Source organism: Eleutherodactylus coqui, chromosome 4 (assembly GCF_035609145.1).
Source record: "Eleutherodactylus coqui strain aEleCoq1 chromosome 4, aEleCoq1.hap1, whole genome shotgun sequence".
Taxonomy (NCBI): Eukaryota; Metazoa; Chordata; class Amphibia; order Anura; family Eleutherodactylidae; genus Eleutherodactylus; species Eleutherodactylus coqui.
The window spans coordinates 266,402,498-266,415,010 of NC_089840.1; the positions used below are offsets into that span (position 1 = coordinate 266,402,498).

Consider the following 12,513-nt stretch of genomic DNA (forward strand, 5'->3'; position numbering starts at 1 on the left):
TGTATATACAATGTCTGATGAAGCATGACACAATGTTTTTGACAGATTTATATTAAAAAAAAACTCCCTATGTCACCGTATAAAATCAGAAGTATATATAGATATATAAAGTTAAAGAAGGAAGTGAAGAAGCCGGCCTACACTTGAATAAATAAAACCAAGATCCTGACGGTACGGGAAACATCTTAATCAACAATGAAGAAATCAAAAAATCGATCACAAAGAAGAATCAGACCCCGAAATAAAATGATGAATCCTGCTAGGTCACAGCGTAATCTCAAGTATAAATAGGATCTTCGAAAACAAAGACATAAGCATTTGAGCAAAATGACGGATATTCCATGCAATACATTTTCCCAATCACAACTTAGGGCTGTGAAAGTTGGACACTGAAGAAAACGGATTGGAGGAAGATTGATGACTTCGAACTTTGGTGCTGAAGGAAACTCTTATGAATTCCTTGGACTACCAAGATCAAGAACAAAACACACCTAGACCGCATCAAACCAAAGTTTTCATTGGGGGCAAAATTGTGACACAAAGACTCTGATACTCCGGCCACATAATATGAGCTAATTCATTAGACACATCGATAGTGCTTGGAATGGTCAGCGGCAAAAGAAGACTGTGGCCACCAAGGAGGGTGCTGGATGATACTATCAAAGCCGACACCAACCATCAAATGATCGGATTAAAAGAAGCAGCATAAAACAGAACCGTGTGGAGAGGGCTGATCCATAAAGTGTCCGAGAGTCGGTCCTGACTAAACGGGTAAAGATAGATATGGAGGTACCGTAAGGCCATATTACATATGCCACCATATAGTGTCCGCACAAAGTATGGTATTCACTATACTTCCAATGGAGTATACCTCATGTGATGTAGATTGGCACACTTGTTTGGTCTCTTCAAGGAATGCATTAGGAAAAAATGTCAGCTCGACCCCAGAGTTACAGTATGGACACAGTTCAGGCTAAAATGTGCGTAAGTTTCAGGGAAAATTTTGTAAATTTCTTTCCATATGTGAAAATGGAGTTGATCTTGTAGCGCGTACGTAGTTTTCTGTTAGCCCAGTTCAGATGAATGGAAGAGTCATAGACACTTCTACTATACCTTTATACCCATAGATAGAAAAGGGATTTATAATATGGCAATGTGCATCTTGATGGTGGCACAAAGTCACGGTAAATTTCTGGTTGTAGTGTAGCCCCGGTTATTGCCTGTGGGAAAATCACCTACAAGTTTGCGACCATCACGAATTTCCAACCATGTCGCAAAATCCTTTGATATTGTTTTTCTCACAAGAAAGAATTAAAATCCCATGACGATAAGCCTCATGTTACTCCGCAGCTCTGCCCTCTACAGTATCTGAAATCAGACACTGATTGAGGCTGAAAAACAATTCATAAGCAGCAATTTTAGGTGACATTACATGAAAAATTATTAGTTGACATTTTTTTAGTTTTTATTACAGATTTAGACTGATATTTTCGGTACATTTCTATTTTTTTTATCTTAACGTATTAGTTGCTCATACTTCTTATATTTTAATACATTTTAGGTGTTTTTTTACCTTCCTGTACTAACTTTAGAACAGTATTTTGTAATTTTGAAATACAATTCTAATTAGAGATGAGCGAACATGCTCGTTTAGGGCAATTAATCGAGCGAGCATCACTTTGTTCGAGTAACTGCCTACTCGGGCGAAAAGATTCGGGGGGCGGCGGAAGGCAGCAGGGTGGAGCGGGGGATAGTAATACGGAACAGCTCTCTCCCCCCCCGCTTTACCCCCGCAACCCCCGGCGTCCCCAGAATCTTTTCACCCGATCAGGCAGTTACTCGAAAAAAGTGATGCTCGATCGAGTAATTGCTGTAAACGAGCACGCTCGCTCATCTCTAATTATACTGTTAGAATTATGTTACTTTTTATCATTTTCATTCTTATTTTATGTAATTTTTCCACATTTTTTTTTCCAACTTTTTGGTAGACAAATTATATATTTTTGCATTTTTAACTGCCCTTTTATGCAGCCAGATGTTACATTCAAGTCTGTAGTTGAATATAAAACACACTACACAGATTGGGGCAGATTTACTAGGCTGCCTGATATACGGACAGCTTAAAGTTAATGAGGCAGTTGAAGATTAGCCAAATTGATCACAGTTTCGCACGCTGTTTGCTAGATCATCTTGAGCACCCATTAGACTCCGTTTTCTTTTTTACACCACCTCTCAGGGGGTACAGTTCAGTTTTAGAAATACTTTTGTCACTTTTGAATATTTAACATAATTTTTTCATTATTTTTTCAATATTTTATTCCAATTTTTGAGTGAGATTTTATGTCATTTTTTTTTTTGTGACACTAGCACTCAGCCCGGCACATTCTACAACTTGACAAATTTGTGCCATTTTTCTAGACAATTCTGAAAGTGTCTACTAAGGCACAAATAATACGTTTGGGCCAACGAATGCCAGAATACAGGCACGACAGGAGACTGAATTACGCCGCAGGATGCTGCCAAATCCGTGGTTCTAACTGAGTCGCAGGCAGGTCTCAAGCCATTTTTAATTCTGCATTAAAATCTGCAGGTAGCGGTTTATACTGTGTCATAATTGTGTCCCATCTGAAAGGCCTCTTAGGGCGTTCCACACGGGTGGAATTAGTCCGCATGGACAGTTCTGCCGCCCCTATGTAATCCTCTGGGGCTTGCAATACATATGATTTGAAATATTTTGAACTCAAATCCGTTCTCCTTTTTTTCCACAGCAGAAAAAGTTACAGTTGCAAATCTAACGACGTCTCCAGATTTGTTATTGCGGATTTCTAACATTCTTTAGATGTAACTCCGCAATTAAAAAAGCTTAAGAAATGCCACCAAATGTTGAGCATTCTACAGTTGAAAACGCAATATATTCTGTAATGTTTGACAAAATCCGCAACCGTGCTGCATCCTGCGCAATAATCTCACCTGTGTGAAGGCGCCCTTAACCTTTATGATGTGTTTTGGTTTTTTTCCCTGCATTTTGGTGGCTTTTTTGCTGTTTTGGATTAATGCCTTTTTATGAAAACGCAGCCCGCTCTGGGATGATGGTGCTTGAAATAGGCAGAAACATGGCAGAAGAAACTGCATATTGCAAATGTCACGATTAATATGAAAACGCTTGACAGTCATGGCTTTTTCTACGCTGACGAAAATGTGTTTGAAGGAAACTTTATGCCTTCTTTTTCAACTTTTTAATTTCTACTTTTTAAATGTTAGGTTTTTTTTATTTTTTTAAATGATATTTAAGCATTTTTTTCCATTTGTTAATTATACTTTGTACATTTTCAGCAATTTTTAAAATAACTTAGTTATAATTTTTAACATTCTGTAATTTTTTCTGCATTTTTTTTTGAGTGATATTTTATAGCATCTTCTCCCTCCGGCTTCTCGTCTCACTCTGCAGCTAAATCAATGCCTCTTAATATAGTGACCTTGCCGATGATAACTACAGCTGCTCCTCCGCTCGCTATCGGACGCTGATGAGATCCTGCTGTGTTAATTGCTTCATGAATATTGTTTGTTGCAGTAGAGATGATTATGCGCACGATGCTGAGTGCTAAACAAATGTTCTGTTTCCACCGGGGTATTAAATAATGTTTACAGCCGAATTATAATGCAATTACATCTATTTATGGGGAATTACGCTGGAAGTGATTTGGTACAAGAAATTTCGGATAATTACTTTTTTTGCAGGTACACTTCATTACCCTGAGTCAACAGGCCCACAGCGGAGCCGTCTGCACAGAGCCTTAGGGTGCACATGGAGTCCCTATGGCTCTGTATTACATAGCTGTATTGTACCACAACATGGCGTGCTGGATGGCAACACAATTAGTGCTCCCTAGAGGTGAAGTTTCTAGAAGAGAACATATCCATGGCAGGGCGCTGAGCAATGGTATACAGAAGTACAATAGGGTGCCATACACTCGTATACAACCCCACCAAACAGCTGATTTTGCTGGCGGAAGCTACAGCCATTTGGACATTTGCCCTCTATTGGCTGCTGACAGAGAAGAATAGTATTACCGGACAGCATGAATGGCCATACTGTACTGACATGACTGCAGAAGGTCCTCAAGAACAGGACTCTTACTAAGCAGTAGTCTGTTCTGAGACATAAACGAGTTCACAAGTGCTCTATGACCAAGGGCGTAGTACCATAGAGGCAGGCCATGCGATTGCTATACGGACTTTGGAGGATAGGGCTCACAGCTACTGGATAGCAAGACCATATGTGGAACCTTCCTCCAATGAGGAACTGCATTATTAGCAAATAAAGAGGTTTAGAATACGCCAAAGGGTCATTTTAAGGGGCATCTGATTGGAGAAATACCAGGCCAACTCGTCCTAGGTGGCAAGAATGGACACCATAATGGGGGCCAATTTACGCTTTTGCTATTGGGCCCCATGAGTTCTATGTATGCCACTGTCTATGATGTTCATATAGCCCAATCGGTCATTTGAACAGGTGATGCCACCTTGGCACTCTCAACTACTACAATTCAAGGAAGGATCATGCTTTAAAAACAACGACACCCCCCTCGTGATTTAAAATGATATTTAGCTTAATAAGGTCCACATGTGTTCTGCTAGTCACAGAAATGTGCAGCGTATTGTATATTGAGTGCACATTTGTGCACCTCTCATAGACTTCTATGGGGCTCTTGTTGCACAAATACGCAAGAAAATAGAGCAGGTCCTATTTTTTTCCACCAAACACGCTCATGAGAACAAATCCATTGACATCAATGGGTTCTACTCTCTGCGCATTGTGTCCAAATACATTCGTCTGAAGGAGCCCTCAGGGTACACAACTGAACTGCAACTGAAAATTAGTTCCAACTAGAGATGAGCGAACGTACTCATTTAGGGCGATTTCGCAATCGGGCACAGCTTTTTTTCGAGTAACTGACTACTCGGGCAAAAAGATTCAGGGGGCGCCGGGAGTGAGCGGTGGGTTGCAGAGGGGAGTGGGTGGGGGAGAGAGAGAGAGCTCCCCCTTTTCCCCACTGCTACCCCCCGCTCCATCAGCCGCCCCCCGAATCTTTTCGCGCGAGTAGTCAGTTACTCGAAAAAAGCAGCGCTCGATTGCGAAATCGCCCTAAACGAGTACGTTCGCTCATCTCTAGTTCCAACCGTGTGAACGAGGTTCTTTTGGCGGCAAGCACATGGATTTCTGCAAACTCCATTTAAATGTATTGAAAAGTCATTAAGATTTCTGTTGCAGATCTGCTGCGCGGGGATATATCCTAATTCTACAATAAGAGCAGTAAATAATTATCATCATTGGCAATCATGGAGCAGAAACCAGTGATATGTTTAGTGGGTCCAATAAACTTTTCAAAACTGGTGCACCAAATGTCAGTCGTGAGATGTTAGTCGGTTCCACCATCATTGGGCTTGGTCTCCAACCGTAATATTTTACTCACCACCATCAACCTTTTTATGGTTCAACATCATAAAGCTGAACTCAAGTAGACTTTTGGCCAAGGATGGAGCGGATCTCATCATTTTACCAAAAAAAGTGTTTTGCTACATTTTTGCTGAGAGGATTCAATCCAACTTTAGGCGAAAAACACTTGAACCAAAAATTAGGAGCCTTTTGAGCTCCTGGACACTGCATGTATGCTTCATTATGAAGCTGGACAGTCTCCATCAAATGCCGTATGTAGGAAGATATTGTCCACAGAACGATGCTGAGAATATCTCCACGCATACAGAGTCAGATGTGGTACACAGAGCCATAAGGCTGGGGTCACATGGGACGTATTCCCGGCGGAAATCTTGCCGTAGCGAAGAAACTTGAGATTTCCGTCGGGAAAAGCACTGCTTCAAAATCCACAGCACTTAGCCGCGGGTTTTGCAGTGGCTTGGCCGCACGCTTTTCCGCTGCAGCTGGTGCCGCAGGAGAGCGCGGCCGCAGAGGAAAAAAAAAGAATTGACATGCTGCGGCCGGCGAATCTAAGCCACCACGCCGGCTTGGTCACGACGGATTCGCCATCACTTGTAGAGGAGATTTCTGAGAAATCTCGTCCGCATGGCTGCAGGCGGATTTGCAGTGGCGAAACACTTAGGACAAAATTCTCAAACTCATGAAAACCAATGTACAGCGTACACTCATGTGTTACCAGTAGGCACCATTTGCCATTATTGTAGGTATTCCTATTGCTACTGATAATAAGCGAGTGACAGTAACGACTTTGACTAATTATCTTCAAAGTTGGTTGCACAATTTAGCAGCACGCAAAGTCTTTGCAGCACTTTATAATAGAACCCTAGTCACTTGTTGTTCCACCATCTGATGCCGCTATATCATACCTTACTGCAGGTATAGGTTTCCCTAGAAGCTTTGAGTAGAACATATCTGTAATATGGCATTGATGTAACATTCCATATGAATTTGTGACAAAAAAGCCTCTGTATGAAATTGTACATGTACAGTATGGACCCATATAGCGCTACGGATTGCATAGTACACCTGCGTACAATTCAGAATTTGTTCTGAGCCATGGCACGTCCATGTATAGGAGAATGCCATACAGCCATATTATCAGGCGATGTTAAGACCCTTGGCAAAAACAGGAATGGTCCAGTCAGGGAAATGCAAGGAGACCTTTCTAATAGGCAAGAAATATACTGTACTCACACAACCTAGGGCAGCTCTGATAGCCTTCACCAGAGCACCGCGCTTTCTAAAAAGATAATTTGGATATTTGGATAAGAAATGTTACCCTCGATCACTCTTTTTAGGACAGTTATCATAAGGGAAGAACCATGGTTGAAAAGGCTAGAGCTCGGGCACAGCCTATGGTAGGTGAATAACTAAAAGCCGAATATGGCAGTGGTATGGAAACTATGAAGGCTTGTAACTAGAGATGAGTGAACGTACTCGTTTTGTCCGATTTCGCAATTGAGCACCGCTTTTTTCGAGTAACTACTAAAAGATTCGGGGGGGCCGGGGGTGAGCGGAGGGTTGCAGAGGGGAGCGGGGGGGGGGAGAGAGAGCTCCCCCCTGTTCCCCACTGCTACCCCCTGCTCCACCACGCCGCCCCCCGGCACCCCCCGAATCTTTTCGCCCGAGTAGTCAGTTACTCGAAAAAAGCGGTGCTCGATTGCGAAATCACCCTAAACGAGTCCGTTCGCTCATCTCTACTTGTAACATGTTTCGAGGCGTTTCATGCCTCTTCATCAGACAGCTGGATCGCAGATTCTGGTAAGTTGATCAAAACATTCTAACAAAAAAAAAGTCAATTTACACCATTGATGGCCAGCGGAAACTGTGACAATTAGCATTTGGATACTGACCACAAACAGTCTCCACTGATCACCAAAGGTACCAATTACCTTTTTTCTGATTGGAATGTTCTGATCAAGTTATCAGAATCTTCTATCCAGCTGTCTTATGAAGAGGCCCTCAGCCTTGAAACGCGTAACCTGCTGATATTCAATAATTTTTTTTTATTGTTTCCATGCCACTGGCACCTTCGACTTTTAGTTATTTACCTACCCTAGATTACGCCAGGCTTGTCAGCCACAGTTCTCTATGAATATTGACACGCCGTACCCTTCAGCTAGCCAGCATTACTAGACCGGCAACACCTACTGTATCTCAACACGTCTGATTCGAACCCCTGCAATTCTGTGTTCTTCTACGCATTATTTTTCTACAAGATTCTCTGCCCACTTGCTGTCTTTTTCTCCATACCGAATTATGAAAATTGGGGTTTTCTTTGGGTTAAAAAGAAACAAAGTTGTTTTTAAATTCTAATTTTTTACCTTAAATTAAATTTTTGAGTTTTTAATTTTAAATAACATTTCTTTTCATCATTGGGACATCATTGTGAAACATTTGATCTCGGCAGAGGGGTTTTCTCTAGAACCTGCATATTTTTGGCCCCTTTATATCACTGTAATAGGAAAAGGTGAAACAGCTACATGGAAAATGACCAACTACTCCCAAATTTCTCAATAGTGACCACCCAAAAAAATTTCTACCAAATTTTGAGTTAAGATTTTGAGTTAAAATTACTTTTCACTAAGTAGAGTAAATTTAAGGATGTTTGCCCATGATTGTATCAATAAAGTTAATTGATCTTAGGACAGGACCGGTTCGCTTATTCATAGTGCATAATATATGACACTTTGGTTCCACATTTTTGGGGAGGTCTCTGAGATCTAATGACCACTGTTAATATATTTCAAATTATGAATGCATACGGTGTTTTCCTAAATAGACTTTACTTATACCGTCCTGGAGATCCCCTTTAAGTAGAAAAGAAAGAAGTGCGTACCGATAACCCAAATATCGAAGCTCAAAATCTACTCAGATATTAGTGTGCTCTTCTATTTAAGCGCCATTCAACATCATGACGGGAGAGGTGGACAATCACTGGTCGGGTAATGCTCCTGTCCACAAGGGCATTGACCCTCAGCTGCTTAGAACATTCAGAGACAGTCTCTTCTGAGATGGTAACCGCATAACAAGCTATATTACCCTGGACCTTCTCATTGAAAGCCCTGCTGGCCCAGAGGTTGTCTACTAACGCTCCAAGAAAGGATGGAGCAGAGAAGCGAACCCTTACCCCACACTAAACATAAGTGCACATCGAACCATACGATCATAGCAGCTCAGCACACATGATGTAGAACAGTGTTTCCCAACCTATTTTGGCTTACCTTGGCAAAAATATTTATCTCATGGCACCCCGCAAAAACAATTCTCTCTCTACTACTCTCTGCTTTCACACGGCACCCTATGAGCTTCTCAAGGAACACCAACCTGCCGCGATACCATTGTTGGAAGTTACAGATGTAGAAGCACTTTATGATAGTGTAATATACTAATAGGACAAAATTATTGACAAATTTTCTTAGGGCCATCCTCAAAACGAAGCAATTCTTAGTAACTATCCTCCTTGACTTACATCCGCGCCAGGAATATTTTTAGCTTTTTTCAAATGGAAATGATAAAACGATTTGTTCTACAGCAATAATGAAGCGCAGCATTTCTTTTTGGCTGTTTTTATTATATTATTATGATCCTCTACTGCTGTTTTTATTGCTTTTATAAGCCTTAAGAGAATCGATGAGGAAAACCCAGCAGTTTCTGAATGAATTTCTCCACTATATATTGTATGTAACACTTTCCGCCATGAACACCCACTCCATTCACCCCATCCTATTCATACGAATAAACAAACAGTAACCTAAAAAGTTATCATCACCCTTCAATAAAAATATTTAAGAAGACAATGATACAGCTAAAAAAAATTTTTTGTTTAGATAAGCGTGCAAAAAAATAAAAAGGAGTAGAGAGAACTCATGCAAGATCTTCTGGAGGTAACCAGGAAATAGACATTCATCTGTTTCACTTTTAAATTCACTCATGCAAGAAACTAAATTACCTATAAAACATCACAAAAACCACCCTGTATAAAAAATAAAGGGAGTCCCAATACTGATATGTCATGTCTAATACAGTGTAGACCTTTGTTCCTATCTGAACCGTGTGTGAACAGGGATGAAAGGAGGTAGTAATTGCATGCGAGCCGTGGAGTTGGAGGAGGTCAAAAGGGTCTTCTGCCCTACAGGACAAGACTATACTAGAGAAGGTCTGTGAAAGTTGCATAGCTTTCCTACAGACTTTGCATTGGAGGTCCACAAGTTCCATATTATGCCTCTGTTTATAGGACAAGGCTGGCCATAGACATCAGATGGGATCTGATGACCGTTCAATGCCCGTGGGGAGGGCCAGGCCATTACTCAATGCCTGAACTTGCCGGGAAAAAAAATTGGACTACGATTTTCCAGTTTCCTTTTTTTCTGATCCCCAGGGGCATCTGGCATGTGTTCCTTCCCTTTCCTCCATAGAAGGTTCTCATCTTTGCCTAATAACAGTCCACAAACAATTTTGTGAACGGCGAGTACATAGAATAGAATGCATTGCAGCCTGTAGAGTTCTCCATAAATTTTGAATACGTTTACACAGATGATGTGATATTGAGCGGCACAGGACACACAAAGTAAGTAGACGTTCCCAGTAAATCAGAACTTTTTGAATTTTTTTGTCTTTGCTTTTTTTTTTCTTACATTTAATGAAAAATGTTCATATTTATTCATCTTCATTGAATACAGGAACTATTTTGAATACACCATGGGGATCATTACCTATCACCCTGATGATATTGTACTATAATGCTCACATCGGGCATGATTTAAAAAAAAAAATCAAAAATATTCAACCATGTAAAGTAAAATATTATTTAAAATTTACTGTATATTTTTATAATCCATTTTGGATTTTACGGACCATGTTATTATTTTATTACTATAAGGTTTCAAAAATAATAGCAAATTATAATTGAATTATTTGCATAGCTCTAGTGTGCTTGTAGACCTAATACAGTGTAGCTAAAACAAGGATGATAGGCAACCGCAGAGAACCACATGTAGCAGGTTGTATAACACAATCACTGTACATTTCACTGAAATCGTAGGCACATACTGCTTCCTTTATAGAATCACGTTGGACTCCTAATTTCGCGTTTAGAAAAATGTTTTTAGTAATTAAATTCCAATTATAAGATGAAATATAATGTAATACGGCACGTGTGAGTATATATATATATATATATATATATATATACACAAAAACATAAGGTTATATGTAATTACGCAAAAATAATTACAATATGTTGTCCAAAAATTTCCGCAGACCTCAGTAGTGAATCAATAATGATCATCTTCAATTTTGTAATTTTTTTTAATTTTTTCTAAAATTACAGTCATAAAATAAATGACTATATTCCACTTTTATGATACCAAGCGATATATAGCGGACGTTGGCCTTGCACCCACAAATTTGTGAAGCGCTGTGAAATATGGTGACACAAAATTAAAAAATGCATGTTTTTTATAGTTCCTATTATTATCATCCTTTATAAGTAAACTTCACATTTATTAAAATCACGGTCCTTCTCTGACGTTTATGTTTTGGTGGCACCGTCTATGTCAGGTCAGCTGCCAGATCCAGGATGTCGATGGCAAATTTGCTTTATAGCTTTTTCAAATTACATAATTTTTTTCACTGCACCTTTTTATAGCATTTTTTTAATAAATAGGTTACTAATTTTGATCTGTCATGCAGAGATCCAGGTTTTGGGCCTTGTTTAGATCATGGCATAACATGGAGCTTCTGAGTCCTAATGCAATACTAGGCCCACTGCTGAAAATATCACGCCTCATTTATAGTACTAGTGTCCTCATGTGGTGCAAAAGGATCTTTAGGGCCCCTCCGCCTCCCGGGCTCCGGTGCAACTGCAAACTATGCAATTGCTATAGTGATGGCCTGGGATCCATACATATTCGGTCATCTATGACGGAGAACAAATTTGCTCATGTGGCCTTTTATTAAATTACCAGCTAAAATTAATAATTTTGAGTTGGTTAATTCCCTCACATGGAGAATTTAAGATCGTTGGTGATCAATCATTTCTGTTTAATAACTCTGCTTTCATCAGAGTTCGCTAATCTTCAAGAGACAATAAAACGCTAAAAAAAAAATTTAAGAAGTTTGTATATGGCACCATTAGAATCCGCTAATCCGTATGTGTGAAGGGTCAATAATACGCTAAGAAATTATGAAATTAGAAATTTTAAAGAATTTTTGAAAAAAAAAAATAATGGCTATAACAATATCCACCTAGCACTGTTATCTTCAGTTGTATAGTTCATTGCCATTAAATATATATATATATAATAAATCTTATTTACATTTTATGTAAAATCTTGTAATAAATAGAAAATCTTAAAAATTTAGTCAGCTGGTTACAAAATGTTAAAAGACAAAAAGTTGCGATGAGATTCATTATTTTCACACTTATTTTTGGCAACATTTTTCAAACTTGTCTACGTGACTGAAGAACATTAGCAAAAAGAAAAAGAAAAAAGAAAAAAGTTACATTTCCCAATTAAAATACAAACATAAAATGATAAGAAATAACTTAGAAAGGAAAAACTAAATTAAAAGGACTAAAATAAAACAAAACTTGAGAATTTTGCACGAAAATTACCGTCAGTGAAGTAACAGGTAGAAGAGTTGATGAAAGTAGCTGTTGGAGAGTTTGTACATCTTACCTGTAGGATCTGGGGCACAGATGTCTCTGCTCCTGGCGCTGTGTGTTCTCCTTGGGTTAAGATCTTCTATCCTCCTCCCACCGCACACAGGAAGCTTCTCATCTGGGGCAGCATCAAATCATTTGGTGCAAAGACAGAGAACAGCTGAGACCTAAGTAATGAAATGTGCAGAACCAATGACAACATGTAAACACGCTCAACGCGGCGACTCGCAAAACAACTCATGTGACTCTGTGATCAGAGGAAATAAGGAACTTTCATGAAGGGCTAATTCAAAAACATTAAGACTTACAAAAACAAATTCAAAGATTTCCTTTTTTTCCCCCCTGTTCT

At 39.5% G+C, this 12,513-nt stretch overlaps 1 protein-coding gene across 1 annotated transcript in view; it reads right to left on the bottom strand.

Moving 5' to 3' along the window:
- The window catches only part of CD4 (CD4 molecule), a 47,478-nt gene extending 35,229 nt beyond the window's left edge, over nt 1-12,249 (bottom strand). Inside the window, exon 1 of the mRNA XM_066598873.1 lies at nt 12,181-12,249. The gene's annotated coding sequence lies outside the window, so the exon portion shown is untranslated. The remainder of the gene's footprint in view (nt 1-12,180) is intronic.
- Nucleotides 12,250-12,513: the final 264 nt, after the last annotated feature.